The 23348-nt window shown below is 43.4% G+C and overlaps 1 protein-coding gene across 9 annotated transcripts in view; it reads right to left on the bottom strand.

Annotated features, from left to right (window-relative positions):
* TCF20 (transcription factor 20) overlaps positions 1-23348 on the bottom strand; it is a 215907-nt gene that overhangs the window by 59335 nt on the left and 133224 nt on the right. The window contains exon 1 of one of the 9 annotated variants that reach the window (XM_073000177.2): positions 14921-15059. The exons of the other annotated variants lie outside the window; for them this stretch is intronic. The gene's annotated coding sequence lies outside the window, so the exon portion shown is untranslated. Of the gene's footprint in view, positions 1-14920; positions 15060-23348 lie in introns of those variants that run through there. 9 annotated transcript variants of the gene reach the window in all.

Here is a 23348-nt window from a genome sequence, read left to right as displayed (position 1 = left end):
AGATCATGCTCCCTTACAGTGGCTAAACCGCATGAAAGATACTAATCCGAGGCTCACCAGGTGGTATCTAAGCTTACAACCTTATTCTTTCCAGGTGCAATACAAGAAGGGTGCGGCCCATTCTAACGCGGACTATTTTTCTCGACAGGACAGAGGGGAACCTGATGCGGAGAAGAGGACGGCCCACTCGGAAGGGGGGGCGTGTGAAGGAGCTGAAGGCAGTGTGCCGTCCTCTAGTGGGAAAGAAGATGTAGAGGAAGGAGGATGTGTGGAAGGGGTATTAATAGAATTAGATCAAACGGAGATAGTGACTGAAAAAGCTGCGGAGGTGTGTCTTGTGGAAGAAGGAGGGGAGGAGTTAGATTTGATTATGTGGGAGCAGATAAAAGAGGGAGAAAGCGCGCACGACTTCAGAACTTGGACTGATCTTAACCCGGACAGACCTAGGCACAGAGGGGTACAAACGGAACCCATTCTCGGACAGAGCCAAGGGACTGATGCGACACCGGGATTCCCCAACCTAATGAAAGGAGGTGGACTGCTCCCAGATCCATTAACTGCAGGGGCTAGAGGCAGAGGCATTGAGCCTCTAGAATGGAAGGTATCTGTTTCCCCCCTGAATTACCCTGGAGGCGGGAGGCGGGTGATCCGTCCTGGCCCGGAGTTTCAAAAGAGGCCTTTGGAGGGCGATTGGGCCCGCCACCCGTGCTGCGGCACGGTGTGCGCAGTGAGGAGTGCGCCCATAAGGCAGATGACGGACCGCAAGAAGTTTGGGCCAGCTCCCTATTAGGGGATCAAGATGTTCCACCAGTTGTTCGTCCTAAGAGGTATAACCTGTTACCGGATCACCTGTTGCAAGATCCTTTTGATTCACGCGAGTTGCGAACCGTTTGTAATAAAAATGATGTTAATGAAAATCTAGATGAGCCTCCTTGTCTTTTTCCCGCCTTCACCACCAGCGCCCCCCCGCCGGAGAAGGACTTTCTTACATTTACTAACAAGTTAAAACTGTAAGTAATTGTAGATTCCTCTAGTCCCTGATGCTTCACGTATTACACAACAAACTACTGTGCTACATCCAAAAAGCTGACCAAACTGAAAATGAAATACTATGCCCTTTAATTCAACCATCTCTCCGGTCTGTGTGTAAATGTGCGTGTCTGCAATCAGTTTAAAGAGTATAAAATCGAAAGCTCTAGTACATTTGCTAGGTAGCTGGATAGCTTAGTGAGTTTGGTTACCTGGCTATGGAGAGAGGGGTCAAAAGTTCAATTCTCAATTTGACTTCTGGAAGAAGAGCCAATCTGTGTAATTTTAAGTAAACTGCATAATCCCACAGTGCCATCAGAAAAAGGAATTGGTAAACCACTTCTGATTATTCTATATCTAGAAAACTCTGGAAAGGGTCACTATAAATTGAAATTGAATTGATGGCACATAATTACTGATTAGGCTGATCAATCTTCTTTAGATAAGATAAATTGCAAAGGAAGTATAAGAAGGTCATAAGAAGGTGTGTTTTAAGTGTCAGGAACACATAGGGCCATCTGCTTAGCACAAACAGTTCTAGTTTCTAAACATGGTACAGAAGTGACCTTGGACAAGTAGGATTCAGTTAATAGAAACGGCATCAATGGAAAATTTATTTATTTATTTATTGGATTTATACCCTGTACCATATGGCAACCAGGCCACTCTGGGTGGCTAACAACAAGATAAACAACATAACATCAAAACACAATAAAAATAAAATAAAGCATATTCAAATGAATACGCACAATGCAGTTTTCTGCACCTTTAAGCAACCTTTTTCTTATCTAACAACACTACATTCCTAAATGCTTAATTATAACCTATTCAATTAACTAATTTTTTTTCACTCCCTGAACTGCACAAAGTTTGAGAGCAAGTTTCAGAGATCTATCATTTTCTTTTGAAAATAGTACACATTTAAAATTTGAAAATGTGAAGTGTTCCTTATTTCAATGTAGCTGAATATGCCCTAAAACAAGCTGGACATGAAATTCTATTTCAAAATACTGAAATACTGGACAACACCAGCAATCTTTATGTTAGACTGCACAGGGAAGCCATTGAAATCCATAAACATCAACAGAACTTCAACAAAAAGGAAGAAGGACTAAAACTAAACACAGCCTGGGTCCCAACACTGAAAAATACAGCCTGCAAAGGGTCAACGAACTCTACCCAGCCATAAGGGCCAGGGATCATTGCACAAAAAAGACCAGCTAATGACACCCATCAATCACAGTGACAGATAATCTCTCCCCCCCATCACAACAAAAACATGCTGATCACCCTATCTCCTGAAAAAAGTCACAAGCTGTTCCCACAGCTATAAATACTCAACTATCCAACATACAGCAACAGAGCATGGACAGAGTTCCTACTCCAGTCCTCTGAAAATGCAGGCCACAGAGACTGGCGAAACGTCAGGAAGAACAACCTTCAGAACACGGCCAAAGAACCCGAAAAACCCACAAAAACCATCTGTTCCTTATTTCAACTATCTTTTCGTAAGCCTTCTGTGGGGTGCCTTTGATTTTTACATCAAATTGATGCAAACTACCAGTCCATGTAATGTAAATTACCAATCTGTGAGACTCAATATACATACTGGTTTTCTACATAAAAGCTCTTTCTTGCTGGTTGTTAAAACCTTAATATTATTATTTATTATTATTATTTAGTTTATTTTATTTATATCCCACCTATCTAGTCAATTAAGACCACTCTAGGCGGCTGTTTACAACCTAGATGAAGCTTCCATTTAAACTGCAAAAAATCTAATTTTTTACATTTAAATCATGATTTAAATCAAATTCATTCTGCAAGATATGTACATAGCTTATTTGTAACTATTTACTATCATGAGTAAAGATGGGGACAAATCAAAAAAGTGGTGATCCATTTTGATTCGTGATCCATCAAGGTTAACGGATCAATGTATACAAATATTTTTCAATGAATCGATCTGTCTTTGCTTTAAACGGGTATTAAACCATCTAGAAACACCAAATTTGCAGGGAGGCTTCTTCAGACACTTTTCTACAACTTCTGATGGTTTGGGGAACATTGGATCATGGACCCCTGAGTTATATATTCACAAAGAGAGCCCTCCCAGGAAAGCTCCCCCCCCCGGGGTAGTTAAGAGAATCCAGAATTATAACGGAGCTTCCTATGTCTTTCCCCAACACACCTGCCAACTTTGGTGAAGATTGGATATTGGACATTCGAGTTATTCACCCACAAATTGGGTCCTCCGCAGGAGAGTCCTGGGGCATAGAAGCCCATTCTGCCTACCGGCTACCAATCAGTTGATAAGAGGCTGATAGGCAGCCACCCCCACAGCTTACCCATACACTCACTTCTTTTCCCTACATTAGCCCCCACCCCACTCCCACTGACACCCCCTTACCTTAATAAGCTGCTGCCGAGGTCTCCATTAGGCCTTCACAGCCACGGAAAGTGAAAAGGGAAACTGGCTGCCCTTTGCAAAGATGGCAGCTGCAGCCTCCCTAACCTAAATGAAGCCGCAGCCACAATCTTCACAAAGGGCAGCCAGTTTCCCTTTTTACATGCCGTGGCTCGGACTAGGCCAAGAGATCTCAGCAGCTTCAATTAAGGTAAGGGGCTGTCGGTGGGAAAGGAAAGGAAGGGAAAGGAAAGGGGTGGGGGTAGGCTGTGGTATTGGGTGGCTGTGTGGGGTGGTGGCTGCCTTTGTGCCGCCAATCAGCTGATCAGTGGCCAGGAGGCAGGATGTTTTTTGTTGTTGTTTTAATACGAAGTACGAATAAAAACGGGTAAATATTCATCCCTTCATATTCATGGGGGTTTCTGGAACTCACAAATACGGACTGATGGATATTTAACGAACTGGCTATATTCCTCAGAAAAACCAATCCGTTTTTATATCCATCCCCATCTCTAATCATGAACTGTTAACAAATGGGTCAGGTTTTTTTTTCTTAGCAACAGTTCAGAGAGGCGGTTATGAACAACTCCTTTTATGACAGAAAGCTCAAGATGGCTATAGCAAATAGCAACTCCAAAACTTTGAAGAGTCAGCCACAGTGCCTCATTACATCTCTTCTCAACAACAGTGCCGCTACCATCACCTCTCAAGCTACCCTGATTTAAGGAAAGCAAGCAGTACCACTCAGTACAGATGGCAGTCACATGGCTGACATGGCTAGAACAAGGCTCTCTGTGGCTATATCAACTACCAAAAATCCAGAACCGACACAGTCACTCGGTGGCATCTCCACAGTCTGATCACTACCTACGGAATGACTTAAAAATTAAGATAGCAGTCTCTGATTTTAAAACCAAATTACAATTCATTGTTCTATACAGAAGAGTCCAAACAGCAATTCTGCAATAGCTTTTCATATTTATTTATTTGTTTGTTTGTTTAAAATATTTATATGCAACCTTTCTTCTAAAAGATTGAAGGTTGCTTACAGTATTAAAAGAAATAAAAAGTTAAAATAATAATTTATTACAATAGTAAAAAAGAATTAAATAGATATATTAAAACTTAGAAATAAGAGCAATATAAAAAGCACAAGTAAAACAACAAAATACAATAATCACTTTTAAAACTCCCCTTGGTCAACCAATCAGTCATCTAAAGGAATGCTTGCCTGAAGAGAAAGGTCTTCATCTGCTTGCAGAAGGATAACAAAGATGGAGCCGATCTGGCTGTTACATACAGCACTGATGTTACCTGTCTGTCATGGGTTTGGAGGGAAAGTTCCATCCTATGGGGAGTGGAAGGCGGGACATCAGGAGGAGGGGCTGTACTGTATATAAATGTGAAGCCTGTGTGGTGAGAGTTTAGATGCTGAAACACACACTGAGAGATGCTGAGAGACACTGGGTTGTGACGAAGCAGCAGCTGGGAAGAAGAAGCTGTTGTGGGAGTCTGTGTGTCAGACAGGGTACTACTGTGTGTCAGAGTACCAACCTGATAGGTTCAGGTGTCTGCTGGTTAGCCAGAACTGATAGGTTCAGGGTCTGTGCTTCAAGTTAAGGGTTCTGTGTGAACCAAACTGTATGCTTGTATGAGTGAGAATAAGCCACGTTACTTTATGTTATTCACCTGATGGTTTATTTTTCCCTGTGTGTATTTAAAATAAACCTTATTCTTTTATTGTTTAAAAATCCATCCCTGGTCTGTGTGACTTCTTACAGGGAATGGTTGGTGGCAGCTTAGTGTAACTGTGTGACATATCCCAGTAGGTCTGGGGGTGTCACATTGATTGGTGTCCAGCGTGTGGGATACAACTGGTCCAGTTGTCCAGCGGTCCAGCAAAGCCTTGGCAAGTGTGCCCAGAGCAAGGGGGGTCTAGTCAGGGACAGTCTGAGGCGCGTAGGTAATCTTCTAGGTGTACCTCACGGGGAGGTGCGCTAGTAGAAGAACGTGCCAACTGGGGAGACTTAGATTAAGGTGCTCTGAGGCAGCCTAGTTTTGGCGGGAAAAAGCTGAGGCAAAACTGCGTAGTAACAGTGAGCTAGCTTGCCAGCTGAGAGGCCCAGCAGAGGGGGGTAGGCTCTGACTCGATACTGTTGCAAGTTTAGTGCTGAAGAACAGCAGCAATCTCTAGGGAGAGCTGGTTCTGAGGCAAGAAGGAAAAAAGTGGTCGTTTTATTTTGAGGCTTGACTTTTTAAAGCAGCCTGTTCTGAGGGGGGATTATGCCCTTGACTCGAAGCCAGATAGCAGACATGAGTGAAGTGAAAGACCCCCAGATTGACCAAGGTTCTGAGGATGAATTTGGCTCAGTGCAAGGTGACAGCACAGGAGAGCAGAACCCAGAACTCAGAAAATTGCTCATAGCCCAACAGCATGAACTGAGGATGAGGCAATTGGAAAAAGAAGAAAGATTAGAGAGGGAGAGAATGGAAATGGAGAGGGAAGAAAGAATGGAGAGAGAGAAAATTGCTCTGGAAAAAGAAAGAATGGCGTTTGAATTAAGAAAATTGGAAATGATGAACCAGAACAATAATAACAATAGGGATTCTGAGGGAGGCCAACTGTCTAAGGCTGACCTGAAGAAATTCCCTGTGTACCACAAGGGAGATTGTCCTGAGGTGTTCTTTTCCTTAGTGGAAAGAGCGTTTGTGGACTTCTCAGTGAGGGAAACTGAGAAGATGACCATCATGCGATCTTTAATCAGTGGTAGCCTGGCTGAGGTTTATGCCGAGATGCCTGAGGAACTGATGAAAGATTTTGCAGAGTTTAAGAAACTGGTGTTTGCCAGACATGGGATAAATGCAGAGCAGCTGAGACAAAGATTCAGGTCCCTCACAAAAAAACCAGAACAGACTTTTACCCAAGTGGGGGCCCAATTGGTGAGGCTGCTTGAGAAATGGCTATCGCAGGAAGGGACAGAGACCTATGAGCAGCTTAAAGATTTGATAGCACTGGAACAGTTCTATTCAGTCCTGCATGGGGAATTGAAATTCCAGGTGAGGGAAAGGAAACCGAAATCTGTGGCAGCAGCCGCAGAGATCGCAGATTTTATCTCCCAAATAAGAAAGCCCTTGGGTGAGGGGAAATCTGTAGGTAAACCCAAAGAAACCTACAGCAAGTACTCTCAGGGACCAGGGAAAAGCCAGCAAGGGGGAGGGGCCCATGGTGAAGGGAAGCCCTCAGACATGAAACTAAGACCTCAGATTTTGGAGGGAAAACCAAAACAAGATGAGAGAGAATCAAAATACACCAGAAAATGTTATTTCTGTCAGGGAAAGGGTCATCTAATCTCAGAGTGTGAGAAATTAAAGCAGCTAAAAGGAATGGTGCCTCAGGAATCTAGTGGGACCAAGCCAAAAGCTGTGTTCTGTGTCCAGAAAGAGCAAAGCTCATTGTCACTGAGGGAGCCTGTTGCCATGGCTACTCAGTCTGGAACAGCTACCTCTGCTGATCAGGCTGAGGAAAATGGTCCTCTTGTGGAGGTAAAACGCTGCTTGCTGGTGAAAACAGATTCTCAGTTGTTTGAGACAGCAGGGGTGGACGTAGGAATACTTGACCGTCAGTATAGGGGGCTGCGGGACACTTGTTCCCAGGTAACCCTGTGCCATCCAGATATTATTCCTAGGGAGTTTATAATCCCAAATGAGAGCATGAAGGTGGCAGGGATTGAGGGGCAGGTAATCTCTCTGCCAGTAGCAGAGGTACCTGTCCACTTTCAAGGCTGGAGGGGAGTTTGGAGGCTAGCGATTTCATCGACTCTGCCAGCAGCCGTGCTCGTGGGAAATGACCTGGCTGAACATGTGAAACGGGTGCTAGTGATTACACGCTCACAAGCCACCACAGGGACAGTTCAGGGGGGTAATGATGAGCCAGAGACGGAAGCAGAGGGGAGTTCAGAAGCTGTGGTGGAAACCTTAACCACAGACAGCAGATTTGGACAGCAGCAAAAGGCAGACGCCACTCTCCAAAAGTGTTTTGAACAGGTGACTGACGCCCAGCTAACACCTGAAACCCCAGTGAGATTTCTGGAGAAAAAGGGGATTTTATATAGAGAGACCCTGAGGAATATCTCAAAAGGGGGAGATGGGATCAGAAGTCAGCTGGTGGTACCTGAAAAGTATCGCCCCATGATCTTACAAAGGGGTCACTCTGACATGTTTGCTGCACACTTAGGGGTGAACAAAACCCAGCAGAGAATCACACAGAATTTCTACTGGCCTGACATAGGGAAGCAGATCAGGGAGTTCTGTAAACAATGTGATGTGTGTCAAAGGCAGGGGAATAACCGCGACAGGACCAAAGCAAAGTTGTGCCCTTTGCCTGTGATTGACACTCCGTTCAAATGCATAGGGGTGGATATTGTGGGACCTTTGCCCAAGGCCACAAAGAGGGGGAACAGGTTCATTCTAACAATTGTGGACCATGCCACAAGGTATCCTGAAGCCATACCCTTGACTAACATTGAAACTAACACAGTGGCCGATGCTTTGGTGGGGTATATGTCCAGGATGGGATTTGCCTCAGAGATAATCACAGATTTGGGAGCATCGTTCACATCAAAGCTCATGAAACGCTTATGGCAAATCTGTGGAATTAAGCACAAGGAAACCACTGCTTATCATCCTGAAAGTAATGGGTTAACTGAGAAGTTCAATGGGACTCTAATGCGCATGATTAGGGCTTACTTGGCAGAGAATCCAAACAATTGGGACCAGAAGCTGCAATCCCTTTTGTTTGCTTATCGATCAGTGCCACAAGCCAGTACCGGGTTCAGTCCGTTTGAACTTTTATTTGGGAGAAGGGTGAAAGGGCCCCTTGATTTGATCAAACAAGATTGGGAGCAGATCACCCAGGATGACCCACAAGACGTTGTGACATACATAGACACCTTGATGAATGACCTAAGGAGAAATCTAGAGCTGGCAGCAGAAAACCTGCAAGCTCAGAAGGTCAGACAGAAAACATGGTATGACCACAAAGCTAGAGAGAGGCACTTTGACCCAGGGGAGGAAGTGCTTTGGCTTAGGCCCTGCAGAGAGAATAAACTGCAGCTCAAATGGGCAGGACCATATAGGGTCATCTCCAAGATGTCAGACCTGAACTACCTAATAGAGCAGGAGGAGAACCAAGCAAGGAGGGTGGTTCATGTGAATGCCCTAAAACCCTACTATAGAGGGGAACAGAGGGTTTTATTCGCGATAAAAGCAGCTGAGAGTGAGGAAGCTGAATTACCCTTCTGGGAGGGTAGAGGGGAAGTAAAATACAACCCAGAGGAAGTAAAGATCAGTCCTGCACTCACCCAAGACCAGCAGCAAGAACTAAAGATGCTGCTTAGTAAATATCAACAGGTGTTTTCCAACAAGCCGGGGATAGTGAAGGGAGTGATGCATCAGATCCACACAGGGGATGCACCCCCGCAGGCAGTATCCCCATACCGAGTAACGGGACCCTATAGGGACAAGGTGCGGAAGGAGCTGGACGAGATGCTTAGGGAGAACATAATCGTCCCCTCTTCTAGTCCTTGGTCCTCTCCGATAGTCCTTGTGGACAAGCCTGATGGGAGCATTAGGTTTTGTGTCGATTACAGGAAATTAAACCGTGTAACCACTCCTGATGCCTACCCAATGCCCAGGCTAGACAACCTGATTGAAACCATAGGGGGTTGTCGGTTCATCTCATCATTGGACCTGGTAAAGGGATATTGGCAATTAAGAATTGATCCCAGGGATCAAGAAAAGACTGCCTTTTGCAGCCCTTTTGGTCTCTATGAGTTTCGAGTCCTGAGCTTTGGTCTCAGAAATGCACCAGCCACATTCCAAAGGCTGATGGACCAGACCTTGGCAGGGCTCAGTGACTTTACAGTGGCCTACATTGACGACATAGGGATCTTCAGTAATACCTGGGAAGATCACCTATTACACCTGGAGTTAGTGCTGCAGAGGTTAAGTGCAGCAGGGCTAACAGTAAAGGCCAGCAAGTGTCAGCTGGGTAGCCCAGAAATAAAATACTTGGGTCACATGGTAGGGGGAGGAATGATAAAACCCCTGGAGGCCAAAATAGAAGCTGTTCGTGATTGGCCTAGACCCAACACCAAGAAAAAAGTCAAATCATTTCTTGGGTTGGTGGGCTACTACAGAAAGTTCATCCCGAGGTTTAGCGAGATTGCGGCTCCGCTGACCGATCTGACGAGGAAGAAGGCTGATGACCGCATCCCGTGGACCAGCGACTGTGAGGCGGCGTTCCAGAGGTTGAAGGAGGCGTTAATCAACTATCCTGTCCTGCGTGCTCCAGACTTCGACCGGGAGTTCATCATCTACACCGATGCGTCTAACAGCGGGGTAGGAGCAGTTCTGTGCCAGGAGGATGAGAATGGTGACCAGCATCCAGTGTCCTACCTGAGTAGGAAACTTCAAAAAGGTGAGAGACATTTGGCAACCGTGGAGAAGGAGTGTTTGGCCATAGTCTACGCGATCCAGAAGGCCAAGCCTTACATCTGGGGAAGACATTTTATTCTGTGTACTGACCATTCACCATTGCAATGGTTAAAGACAATGAAAACCCACAATAGCAAACTTATGAGGTGGGCTTTAAACCTACAGGACTATGACTTTGAAGTGAAGGTGGTCAGAGGGTCAGTGAACTGTGTTGCTGACGCCTTATCAAGAAGACCTGAAGAATGAAGACGGCGAAAGAACATGGACTATGTGTATATATTGGTGAACAAAAAGTTAAATGTACCTGGTTTTGAATTTGGTTTGTATGAATAAAGGTAAATTAATGTAATGTATATGGTAAATGTGTAAATGCATAATTGCTATGGTTAACTTAGAATGTAAGTATGAGTAAGTATAATATGGTATGTATAACTGTTTTTGTGTATTTTATTCAGGTTGTTTTTTGGTGAAAAGCACGTTAGCTTTCCCCCTACAAAACAACTTATAAAGAGGGGAGGTGTTACATACAGCACTGATGTTACCTGTCTGTCATGGGTTTGGAGGGAAAGTTCCATCCTATGGGGAGTGGAAGGCGGGACATCAGGAGGAGGGGCTGTACTGTATATAAATGTGAAGCCTGTGTGGTGAGAGTTTAGATGCTGAAACACACACTGAGAGATGCTGAGAGACACTGGGTTGTGACGAAGCAGCAGCTGGGAAGAAGAAGCTGTTGTGGGAGTCTGTGTGTCAGACAGGGTACTACTGTGTGTCAGAGTACCAACCTGATAGGTTCAGGTGTCTGCTGGTTAGCCAGAACTGATAGGTTCAGGGTCTGTGCTTCAAGTTAAGGGTTCTGTGTGAACCAAACTGTATGCTTGTATGAGTGAGAATAAGCCACGTTACTTTATGTTATTCACCTGATGGTTTATTTTTCCCTGTGTGTATTTAAAATAAACCTTATTCTTTTATTGTTTAAAAATCCATCCCTGGTCTGTGTGACTTCTTACAGGGAATGGTTGGTGGCAGCTTAGTGTAACTGTGTGACATATCCCAGTAGGTCTGGGGGTGTCACACTGGCTTCCTGTGGGAAGGAGTGTGGCACCTGTGATGATCTTAAGAGCTTACAAAGGGAAATACGGTCCTTTAGGTCGCTTGGACCCAAGCTATTTAGGGTTTTATAAATTAAAACCAGCACTTTGAATTGTGTCTGGAGACGAACTGGCAGCCAGTAGACCTACTGAAAGAGGGGAGCTATATGTTCCCTGTAAAAAGCCCCAGTTAACAATCTGGCTGCAGCATTTTGGATTCGCCTGAGTTTCCAAATCCTTTCCAAAAGCAGCCCCACATAGAGCGTGTTACAGCAATCCAGTCAGGATGTAACTAAGGCATGTGTCACCATGGCCAGATCAGACCTCTCAAGTGTTTCCAGAGGGCGGGCAACCTCATCCAACACAGGCTGCATCACTATTCCTTGATCTGCCTTTCAGCTGACCAGGAACACCTCTGTCTTGTCTGGGTTAAATTTCAGTTTATTCACCCTCAGCCAGTCCATTACTGACACCAGACACTGAGCAAGAACTGAGATAGCTTCCTCGGATTGAGATGGAAAGGACATAGAATGGAATGTCATCTGCATTCTGTGACCCTGAAGTCTCAAACCTGGACAATCTCTCCCAGTGGTTTCATGTAGATACTAAACAGCATAAGGCAGTGGTCCCCAACCTTGGGCCTCCAGATGTTCTTGGACTTTAACTCCCAGAAATCCTAGGCAGCAGAGGTGGTGGTGAAGGCTTCTGGGAGTTGTTGTCCAAGAACATCTGGAGGCCCAAGGCTGGGGACCAATGGCATAAGGGACAAAAGAGAACCCTGAGGGACACCAAAGATCAGGATGTTGAACAGGAGTCCGCCAGCACCACCCTCTGCATTCTCCCCTTCAGGAAGGAACAAAGCCACTATAAAACAATGCCTCAAAGTCCCATCTCAGAGATAACCCAGAAGGATACCCTGGTCGATGGCAAAAGCCACTGAGAGGTCCAGCAGAACCAACAGACACACACTCCCCCATCCAGTTCCCAGTGTAGGTTGCCCACCAAATTGACCAAAACAATCTCTGTTCCATAACCACTTCTGAAATCAGATTGAAATAATTCTAGACAATCCATCTCATCCAGGAACCCCTGAGGTTGACAAGCTGAGAACTAAACATCAGAGACTGACCAGTAATTATCCACTATTGTGGGACCCAAGGAGTGTTTTTTCAACAATGGTCTTATGACTGCTTCGTTTAAGCATGCTGGGATCCTATCCTGCTGCAAGGAGGCATTCACCATTCTTCATATCTATTCAGCCAGTCCTTCTCTGGTAGTTCTTATAAGCCAGGGAGGGCATAGATCCAGCAGGTGTTTTATACACTCACCTCTCTAAACGTCCTGTCTGCATCAGCAGGCCGCCAAAAAACAAAAAACACTTATACAAGAACAAAAAAAAATGTAAACTTATATATTAATACAAAACAAGCAGGGGCATAATTACATGCACAGGACCTGTATCAACTATAGCATCAAAGTCAGAGTGGACCCAAGTGATTCTACCTGCAAAGTGATGTGCAAATTATTCACAGTCAGCTAGTGCACTCTGCATTCTCTTCCTGCAGACCATGATGTAATAGATCTTTAACTACTCGAAAGAGCTCCACTGGATGACTCTATGCAGATGTAATAGCGGCAGAGAAGAAAGATTTCTTGGCTGCCACCACTGCTACGGAGTAAGCTTTCCAATGATCCCTAGCCTTATCTGATCAGATTCACTCTGAATTTTCTGCTGTTCTCACTAATCTCCATGCCACTTGTTTCAACACCACCAGGTCCCGGATAAACAAGGGGAACAGTTTGACTATTTTGTGGGATGGGACCCTTAGGAGCGATCATCTCAACAGAACTGGCCATTTCCATTCCAGTGATCAACCAGGGCTTTGACAGAATTGCCTGCTGAGGCAATAGGAAAACCCCTAAGGGTCGCTAAGAAACCATTTGTATCCATCAGCCTCTTGGGGCAGACCATCTTAATCTGTCTCATCTCCCACCCCTTCAAAGGGTCTGAGTTCCAGTGAGTTTAAACCCCACTAGATGATTATCTGCTCTTGACAACGGAACTACAGAGTTCCTCCACACCCAGATCACCAACATCTACCCAAGTACAGAAAAACAGTTCTAAAGTGTGTCCTACAGCATGAGTGTGGGCAGATACCATTTGAGACAGATGAAAGCTCGTCATGGAGGACATGAGGTCCTCATCCATATAAAATGCTACTGAAGCTCTCAAGGAAATGCAGGAACCTGAGAATTAAGAACTAGGATTCACAAGATTGTACAGCAAAAGATGTTAAACTGCAAATAAAACTGGAACCATGCAGTTTTGCACACTGTGAAAGTCATGAAGATTTAAATTCTATAGCTTATCCTTTGTTAAGGATCCGAGGATTGCATAAAACATGGATAGCTCTCTGATGAAGATTAGGCTGAAAGATGGTGATTATAAACCAGCCACTATGTGAACCCAGATTACTTCAATCTAATTCTAACACTATTTAGTGGACTTCTTAAGTATTGTCTGGATTTTTTTTTTCAAACTACTTATTATTTATAATAGAAGCCTGACCACCACAGTGATGTTAGTTTTTTGCATATTTTTCTCTTATAAAGAATTAAATAACTTTATGGAGGAAACATTCTGAACTACTAGCACTCATGTTATTTTGCAATTTGAGACTCCATGATCTTATAAAGTAGGACTGATTCATGAAAAACAAGATCGATTAATATTTTAATTTTACCAAATCTTGTATTAGAAAACAGCAATTTTCAAGGAAGGAACATCCAATCTTTCCAGCTGTAATACAGGGTAATCAACACTATCTTGAACAAAGTCTCTTGGCAATTACATCCAATATAGCTATACCACAATCTAGTCTTAAAATAAGTAACTTCACACACAAAGAAAAACCAGGAATTTCCTGAGCTGTCTGTAGTAGACTTTCCTTGTGAAAAATGCTGGCAACATATTTCTATAAGATAAACAACTGACCCAAACCTGTACAGCAATTAAGATATAATTCATGCATTGTAAATTTTCTGATAAAGAGTATGAAGTTTTATTATTCCTAGTTTAAGTTATTTAACCTCTTGAGGCCATTCTTCCACCACAGACTGACCTCCTAATTTACTAACAAAGTCATAAAAATGGACAACACCAGCCTACTTTCACTAGGTGCTGAAAGTGTTAAGGTAGATAGAACTGAGATTACATCTTGAAGATACAAAGAAAATATTTTATTCCATGGAGCCCACATTTGAGTTCCTGTCTATAGACCAAGTTAAAAAAAAAGGGGGAGGGGAACCACACAAGTGGCACAAGAAACAACCCACCTACCCATTACTAACTCCATTTAGCACAATCTGGCTTACTTCCTTGCAACTCAAGTACAGAGGCACATGCAACTCCTTCACCAAAAAGATTTAAGTGCAACTTTAGGTCTTCCAAATGGAGCTGATTCATTATTTCCGCCTCCCCCCACATCAAACCCATTGATCAGTTCATCTTAGTTTCCTCTCTTTTTTAGCTGTAAATACCTTAAGCATTTACATCTCCTTTTTATATGTAAATACCTTAAGTCAAAAAGGGAAACCAGTAAAAATCATCAAGGGTTTAAAAATCATATCCAAGACTTAAAATCATGTCAAAAATTACATTTTCTTTGGCGTTTATCCTCCCCTTTGACACATTAATCTATCTTTACCATTTTCTCTTCCTCAGAAACTCCAGTTTATATATTGCAAGCACCCCTCACTGGCGGCAAGGCGGTGGGGGGAAGGGCAAGGGTGCTGCGGCCCACGGGGTGCCTGGCACCCGTTTTCTTCTCCGCCTCAGATAGCCGCCCCGCCCCTTCCATCGAGGCCTGCGATAGGGCTTTAAATGTATAGAAGTCGTTACCTAAGTCTCCTTCTCCTCCCCGCCCCCTCCGGGGAGAACGTGGAGCGTGTGAGGTCGCTCAGAGGCGAGTGAGGCGGCGGGGATGCACTTCGGGCCGGGGGCAGCTCGGCGGCGACGAAGGTTCCAAGGTTTCTCTCGCCATTCTCCCCTCACACACACACACAGGAAATAACACACGGTCAGCTGACACAATTCAGCCAATGAGGAGACGGCGGGACAGCGCGCGCAAAAGGGAGGAGCGCCAGGCGTTAGTCGGGTAGGGTGGGGAAGAGGGTACGCGCGTGCGTACAGGGGGCGCGCGCTCACTCTCAAACGCGCATTAAAAAGTACGGCGCACTCTTCCTTCTTACCACGTGTTCTTTTAAAGACACAGGGCGAGACTACAGCGTGCCTCGCCCAGTGACTGAAAGCGTTTTCCAACTAAAACTGTAATGCTATGCAGTCAATCTCAATCGGATTGATTTCTGAGAAAACGCTTGGCTGTGAAATGATTTCATTAGGTCAGCAACTCGCACACCTACCGTAAAGGTGGTCAGAAACAGATCTTCCCCCATATACCTAAGGCCGCAGAGCCTCTTAAAATGTGGGACTTGTTTCAGAATAAATACAGGGCTGCAGACAAGTAATTGTTGCTTCTACGAAAGTATAGCCCACGCAAACAGATCTAGAACTTCTGTCAGCTTTAGGCTACAATCAGTTGGTCCACTGTTTGGTCTGCTGCTCCTTGTTCTGGCAATCACATGACATAACCACTGCAGCGAAAAAACCAATCTGCAAATTTTTCCTAACTTCACTTTTCTGGGTCCCTGTCAGTGTCTTCTGCTCTTTTTTTGGTTTGGATACAATCCCTTCATTTTAGTTCATTTCCACTGCATGGGATCGCTAGAAACTAACCAAAGGGACCTTGTAGCTGTCAAATTGCCTTCCACTGGCAATTTCTCATATCCTGAAGTGGCTTAAGACAGCCAACTTCCCAATACAGTACTGGCAACCTAAACACATCCTTTGCTCTGTGGAGGGGCAGAGGAAGTAAAAAAAAGTTACACTGTATTAGGGCAACACTGATGCACCACATCATTATAATAAAAAAGTTTGAAAACTTCCTCCCAGCAGGAGGAGAGAGGAAGGGGCAACAAGAGGGATTTCTTTCCTTTTGATCACGGGGAATCTGCTTGCAGATGAGTTCACTACCAAGTATTGGCCAGCAGTGGATTTGGCTGTAAGCAAGTTCTCAGTCTTTAAGAAAAGTCACATGGGGAGGGGAAAAACCATTCTTCTGTTCTTCCAGTTCTGGAAGGAAGTTTTCAATTTTAAAAAATAGCAGAAGTGTTCAGTTTGCTAGTACTGTGAAGTGGCTATCTTCTTAAACACACTTCAAGATGTAGGAAATTGATACAGGAGCAAGCGAAATAGGGTCGCTTGAAGGGCATATACCATTTAAATGTCAGGATCATACCAAATGGCATACCAAACCTCTAATTGATCCTAGTGACCCTATTCAGCCCCCACCAGACCACTCCAAATATGTCCATGTATACAAGCCCTAAGTCACTGCCAACTCTCTGAAGTGTACCAAGCTTCAAAACTCATGACAACACGAGCCCTCAAAAATGGCAAAGAGCCACCACTGAATGGGACTGTTTTTTTCTTTTGTAGGAGGCACCCAAAAAAGATCACAAGCTGGAGAACAACACAAGAGTTCTCAGATTGTGCATCCTGCACTTTTTGAGGTAAGGAGCTCCTAAATTCTGTAGTGCATTCTAACCCTATTATATGCCTCTTTGGTCCATTTGCTACTGCTAAAACAGTGAAGTGTCCACTCCATCCCAATTTTCAGTCAAACACTTAAAACACAGTCTCTTGTGGAAATGACACCAAATACAGCCTCTTCCATTACAACAATGTGATTTCTGAATATGCATTTCATCAACCTCACTTTCTATCTATGTATCTATGTATCTATGTATCTATGTATGTATGTATGTATGTATGTATCTATCTATCTATCTATCTATCTATCTATCTATCTATCTATCTATCTATCTATCTATCTATCTATCTATCTATCTATCTATCTATCTATCTATCTATCTATCTATCTATCTATCTATCTATCTGATTTAGACCATCTGGTCTAAAAGACCACTCTACGCAGCATCCAATATAATAAGAATAAAATACAAAAATTACATAAATCCTACTGTAATATACACAATACGATAGAATAGAAAATAAATAGAGAATAAACAGAAAAGTCAGATGTTAACTGGAGGGAAGGCCTGAATGAATAGCCATGTTTTTAATTGACTTTTTAAAGTGCCCAAAGTGGGGGCCGCACGGATCTCAGGAGGGAGATTGTTCCAGAGGCAAGGAGCCACCAAGGAGAAGGGCCGGTTTTGTGTCTTTTCCTTCCGGGCCTCTCTCGGCGTCAGGCTCCTCAAGATCTACCTGGCCCGCACGGGTGATCCGGGTAGATCTTGGTGGGAATAGGCATTCCACAAAATATCGAGGTCCTTTGCTTCCATTATTAACAAAGTAGGAGAATCTTCATTCTTATTAAAAGATTCAAATTAAAAATACCAAGCTAGACTGTCTACAAAGCTTATATTCTCCTCTTCATCACTGAACTGCTATTAGAAAATCTATTAATCTTAAATTGACCAAAGCCTAATTCTATATATATTTACTGCTCCTACTCTGCATAGCAGCATTATTATTTAAAGGGACGAGGTGGCGCTGCAGGTTAAACCACAGAAGCCTCTGTGCTGCAAAGTCAGAAGACCAGCAGTCGTAAGATCGAATCCACGCGACAGAGTGAGCTCCTGTCGCTTGTCCCAGCTCCTGACAACCTAGCAATTTGAAAGCATGTAAAAACGTGAGTAGATAAATATGTACCACCATGGCGGGACGTAATGGTGTTCTGTGTCTATTCGCGCTGGCCATGTGACCACAAAAACTGTCTAAAGACAAGCGCGGGCTCTATGGCTTGGAAACGGGGATGAGCACCGCCCCCTAGAGTCAGACACAATTGGACTAAATGTCAAGGGGAACCTTTACCTTTTTTTTACCTTAGGACCTACTGACTTGCTCCTATTCTGCATAACAGCATAATTATTTAAGCCTTAATTTGAGTAGCAGAATTGGCCATCAAGGGCTCAAGCATTCTCTCAGAACAGTGTTTTTTCCCCCTCCCAAAACATATAGCTTTTTGGGTAAGTGCTGTCCCCAACTTAGCAGAAGAGGAAAATAAATCTCCCTTATAAATTACCAAACACATCCCTACTTAGCAATGCACAAAAATGCAATTGTTATGAATCTCTTCCTTAACAACTGAAATCCTGTTGCTTAGCATACAGTAGACCCACTGAATGACTGGAACTTATACAGGAGTTGGCTCACCAAATCCCCACTGATTTAGTGGACGTACTCTAATTGTAATTTAACGTGCTAAACAATAGGAATTCAACCACTGTCTTTCAACAGGGTTCAGCTAAGGCATGCTTTACACAGGACGCTTAGTGCACACACATTGTTTTAGAGGTTAAAAAAGAGATGTTTTTAATGTACAGCACAAATGATAATGATTCTGAATTCCAAGTTTTACCACAGAACAGGTTTCCCAAGCCAGCACTCTCCAATTGAATTACGTGACACTATGCAGACTAGTTGCGTGTCTAAATCACACTGGCCATGTGACCACGGAAGATTGTCTTCGGACAAAACGCTGGCTCTATGGCTTGGAAACGGGGATGAGCATGATCTCTAGAGTTGAACACGACTGGACAAAAATTGTCAAGCGGAACCTTTACCTTTACCTTTACGTATGCATACTAGGCCCCTTCACGAATTGCTGCCTTGTCGTGGCGAAGGGGCTTGAGTAATTCAGAGAAGCTATGGGCTGTGCCGTGCAGGGACACCCAAGATGGACAGGTTATAGTGGAAAGTTATGACTAAACGTGATCCACCTTGAGCAGGAACTGGCAAGCCACTCCAGTATTTTCACCAAGAAAACTCCATGGACAGAAAGAAAAAGCTAAAAAATATGACGCTGGAAGAGGAGCCCCTCAGGTTGGAAGGTGTCCAACATGCTACTGAGGAAGAGTGGAGGACAAGGACAAGTAGCTCCAGAGCTAATAAAGTGGTTGGGCCAAAGTCGAAAGGACTCTTAGCTGTGGATGTGCCTAGAAGTGAAAGGAAAGTCCGATGCTGCAAAGAAAATTACTGCATAGGAACCTGGAAAATAACATCTATGAACCTTAGTAAGCTGGATGCGGTCAAAGAGAGGATGATAAGGATCAACATTGACATCCTGGGCATCAGTGAACTAAAATGGACGGGAATGGGCAAATTCAATTCAGACGATTATCATATCTACTACTGTGGGAAAGAATCCTGTAGAAGAAATGGAATAGCCCTCATAGTCAACCAAAGAGTGGGAAAAGCTGTACTGGGATACAATCTCAAAAATGATAGAATGATTTCAATATGAATCCAAGGCAGATCTTTCAATATCACAGTAATCCAAGTTTATGCACCACCCACCAATGCTAAAGAGGCTGAAATTGACCAATTCTATGAAGACTTACAACACCTTCTAGAACTGACACCAAAGCAAGATGTTCTTCTCATTATAGGGGATTGGAATGCTAAAGTAGAGAGTCAAGAGATACCTGTTGTTCCTTTTAAGTTTGGCCTGGGAGTTCAAAACAAAGCAGGGCAAAGGCTAATAGAGTTTTGTCAAGAGAACAAGCTGGCCATCACAAACACTCTTTTCCAACAACACAAGAGGCAACTCTACACATGGAGATCACCAAATGGGCAATACCGAAATCAGATTGATTATATTCTCTGCAGCCAAAGATGGAGAAGCTCTATACAGTCAACAAAAACAAGACCTGGAGCTGATTGTGGCTCTGATCACCAGCTTCTTATAGCAAAACTCAAGCTTAAACTGAAGAGAGGAGGAAAAACCACTGGGCTAGTCAGGTATAATCTAAACCAAATCGCTTATGAATACACAGTGGAAGTGGAGAACAGACTTAAGGAACTAGATTTGGTGGACAGAGTGCCTGAAGAACTACGGTTGGAGACTTGTAACATTGTACAGGAGGCAGCAAAAAAAAACCCATCCCAAAGAAAAGGAAATGCAAGAAAGCAAAGTGGCTGTCCAACGAGGCCTTAGAAATAGCAGAGAAGAGAAGGGAAACAAAACGCAAGGGAGATAGGGAAAATTACAGAAAATTGAATGCTGACTTCCAAAGAATAGCAAGGAGAGACAAGAGGGCCGTCTTGAATAAACAGTGCAAAGATATAGAGGAAAAGAATAGAAAGGGAAAAACCAGAGATCTGTTCAGGAAAATTGGAGATATTAAAGGAACATTTTGTACAAAGATGGACATGATAAGGGACATAAATGGTAGGGACCTAACTGAAGCAGAAGACATCAAGAAGAGGTGGCAAGAATACACAGAGGAATTATACCAGAAAGATCTGGATGTCCCGGACAACCCAGATAGTGTGGTTGCTGACCTTGAGCCAGACATCCTGAAAAATGAAGTCAAGTGGGCCTTAGAAAGCTTGGCTAACAACAAGGCCAGTGGGGGTGACGGCATTCCAGTTGAACTATTTAAAATCTTAAAAGATGCCGCTGTTAAGGTGGAAAACTCAATATGCCAGCAAATTTGGAAAACTCAACAGTGGCCAGAGGATTGGAAAAGATCAGTCTATATCCCAGGCCCAAAGAAAAGTAGTGCCAAAGAATGCTCCAACTACTGTACAATTGCACTGATTTCATACGCTAGCAAGGTTATACTCAAAATCCTACTGTACAACTGCATTCATTTCACACGCTAGCAAGGTTATGCTCAAAATCCTACAAGGTAGGCTTCAGCAGTATGTGAACTGAGAACTCCCAGAAGTACAAGCTAGATTTCGAAGGGGCAGAGGAACTAGAGACCAAATTGCTAACATGCTCCGGATTATGGAGAAAGCCAGAGAGTTTCAGAAAAACATCTACTTCTGATTCATTGACTACACAAAATGCTTTGACTGTGTGGACCACAGCAAACTATTGCAAGTCCTTAAAGAAATGGGAGTGCCTGACGCCCTTATCTATCTCCTGAGAAATCTATATGTGAGACAGGAAGCGACACTTAGAACTGCATATGGAACAAATGATTGGTTCAAAATTGGGAAAGGAGTATGACAAGGCTGTATATTGTTTCCCTGCTTATTTAACTTCTATGCAGAATACATCGTGTGAAAGGCTGGACTGGAGGAATCCCAAGACTGAATTAACATTGCCATAAGAAATATCAACAACCTCAGATATGCAGATGATACCACTCTGATGGCAGAAAATGAGGACGAATTAAAGAACCTTGTAATCAGAGTGAAAGACGAGAGCACAAAAAATGGTCTGAAGCTCAACATAAAAAAAACCTGAGATCATGACCACTGGTCCCATCACCTCCTGGCAAATAGAAGGGGAAGATATGGAGGTGGTGACAGATTTTACTTTCTTAGGCTCCATGATCACTGCAGATGGGGACAGTAGCCATGAAATTAAAAGACACCTGCTTCTTGGGAGGAAAGCGATGACAAACCTCGACAGCATCTTAAAAAGCAGAGACATCACCTTGCAGACAAAGGTCTGCATAATCAAAGCTATGGTTTTTCCAATGGTGTTGTATGGAAGTGAGGGCTGGACCATAAAGAAGGCTGACTGCTGAAGAACTGATGCCTTTGAATTGTGGTGCTGGAGGAGACTCTTAAGAGTCCCCTGGAGTGCAAGGAGAACAAACCTATCCATTCTAACAGAAATCAATCCTGAGTGCTCACTGGAAGGACAGATCCTGAAGCTGAGGCTCCAATACTTTGGCCATCTCATGATAAGACTCCCTGGAAAAGATCTGGGAATGTTTGAAGGAAAGAGGAAAAGAGGACATCAGAGGACAAGATGGTTGAACAGTGTCATCAAAGCTACCAACATGAATTTTGACCGAACTCCGTAAGGCAGTGGAAGACAGGAGGGCCTGATGTGCTCTGGTCCATGGCGTCACGAACAGTCGGACACGACTAAACAAGTCTCATACATACTATATGCATGAAGTACTGTATTTTTAAAGTAATGAGGTTAGTGTAGGTTAGAAGCGGAGGACGATTTTAAAATCAGATAGAGGCTACACACAACAATCGGTTCAAGGTACAGAAAGCCAGATTTTGGTTGAATATAGAGAACACTTCCTAACTGTTAGAGCAGTAAGACAGTGGAATCAATTACCTCAAGAGGTGGTGAGTATTCCAACACTGCAGTCATTCAAGAGAAATTTAAGACAACCACCTGAAAAATATATTTGATTTATATTCCTTCATGGAGCAGGAGGTTGGACTCAATGGCCTTAGAGGATCCCTCCAACTTCATTATTCTATGATTCTATGCATATAAGGTTGATGTCCACACTAAGGGCATATGACAAATGGCAAAAGATTGTTGAGGGCATAGTACACTACTACCCATGAATTGTACAGGCTTTGTGTTTATTTCTGATACTCTGTTATTCTGTTTAATTTTGTTTCACTTGATTATCACAGTTCAAGATGGAGGCTGACCAAGTGGTAAACATTCATAGGACAATTACAAATATCTGGGAAGCATAGGGAGATATAGGGAGAGTTTGTAGGTATATTTTAGGGTGAGTTTGTAGGAATATTTTTAATAGAAGAAATCAGTATGAGGACTATGTAATAATAGGGTGATATCAAGTTGGTTCTGATTTATAGCATCTCTTCTCAGGATCTTCTAGGTAAAACATACTCAGTGGTTTATCAGTCCCTCCTTTAGTGGCACCCTGAGACCATGCAACATTCGAAGGTTATGCAGCCTGACATTACTAAAATCTTAGTGGGGATTTGGGCTCCTGATCCTTGGCTGCACTACTGGATATTCTAATCCCCTAAACTGTCCACCCAACCATTTAACACTATCCAAGTAGCCAAGGAATAAATGACACATTGTAGGGTGAACAACTGTAGACTTGGTTTAAAGTTCAGAGTGGTTTTTAGTTAAGAATTCATTCATTCATTCATTCATTCATTCATTCATTCATTCATTCATTCATTTTTTAAAAAGATGTGCTGCTTATATACCACCCCATAGCACTTAGAGCACTCTCTGGAAGGTTTACAAGTTAATTATGCAGGCTACATATTGCCCTCCCAGCAAGCTGGGTACTCATTTTACCAACCTCAGAAGAACAGAAGGCTGAGTCAACCTTGAGCCCACTACTTGGGATTGAACTCCAGGTTGTGAGCACAGTTTTGGCTGCAGTACAGCAGTTTTAAGCACTGTGGCATGAGGCTCAGTTACATATATTTATCCCACCTTTCTTCTTTAAAAGAACCCAAGGCAGCACATATCTCATTTTAA

Source organism: Pogona vitticeps, chromosome 5, assembly GCF_051106095.1.
Source record: "Pogona vitticeps strain Pit_001003342236 chromosome 5, PviZW2.1, whole genome shotgun sequence".
In the NCBI taxonomy this organism is placed as follows: Eukaryota; Metazoa; Chordata; class Lepidosauria; order Squamata; family Agamidae; genus Pogona; species Pogona vitticeps.
This window is presented reverse-complemented; position numbering and strand designations above follow the sequence as displayed.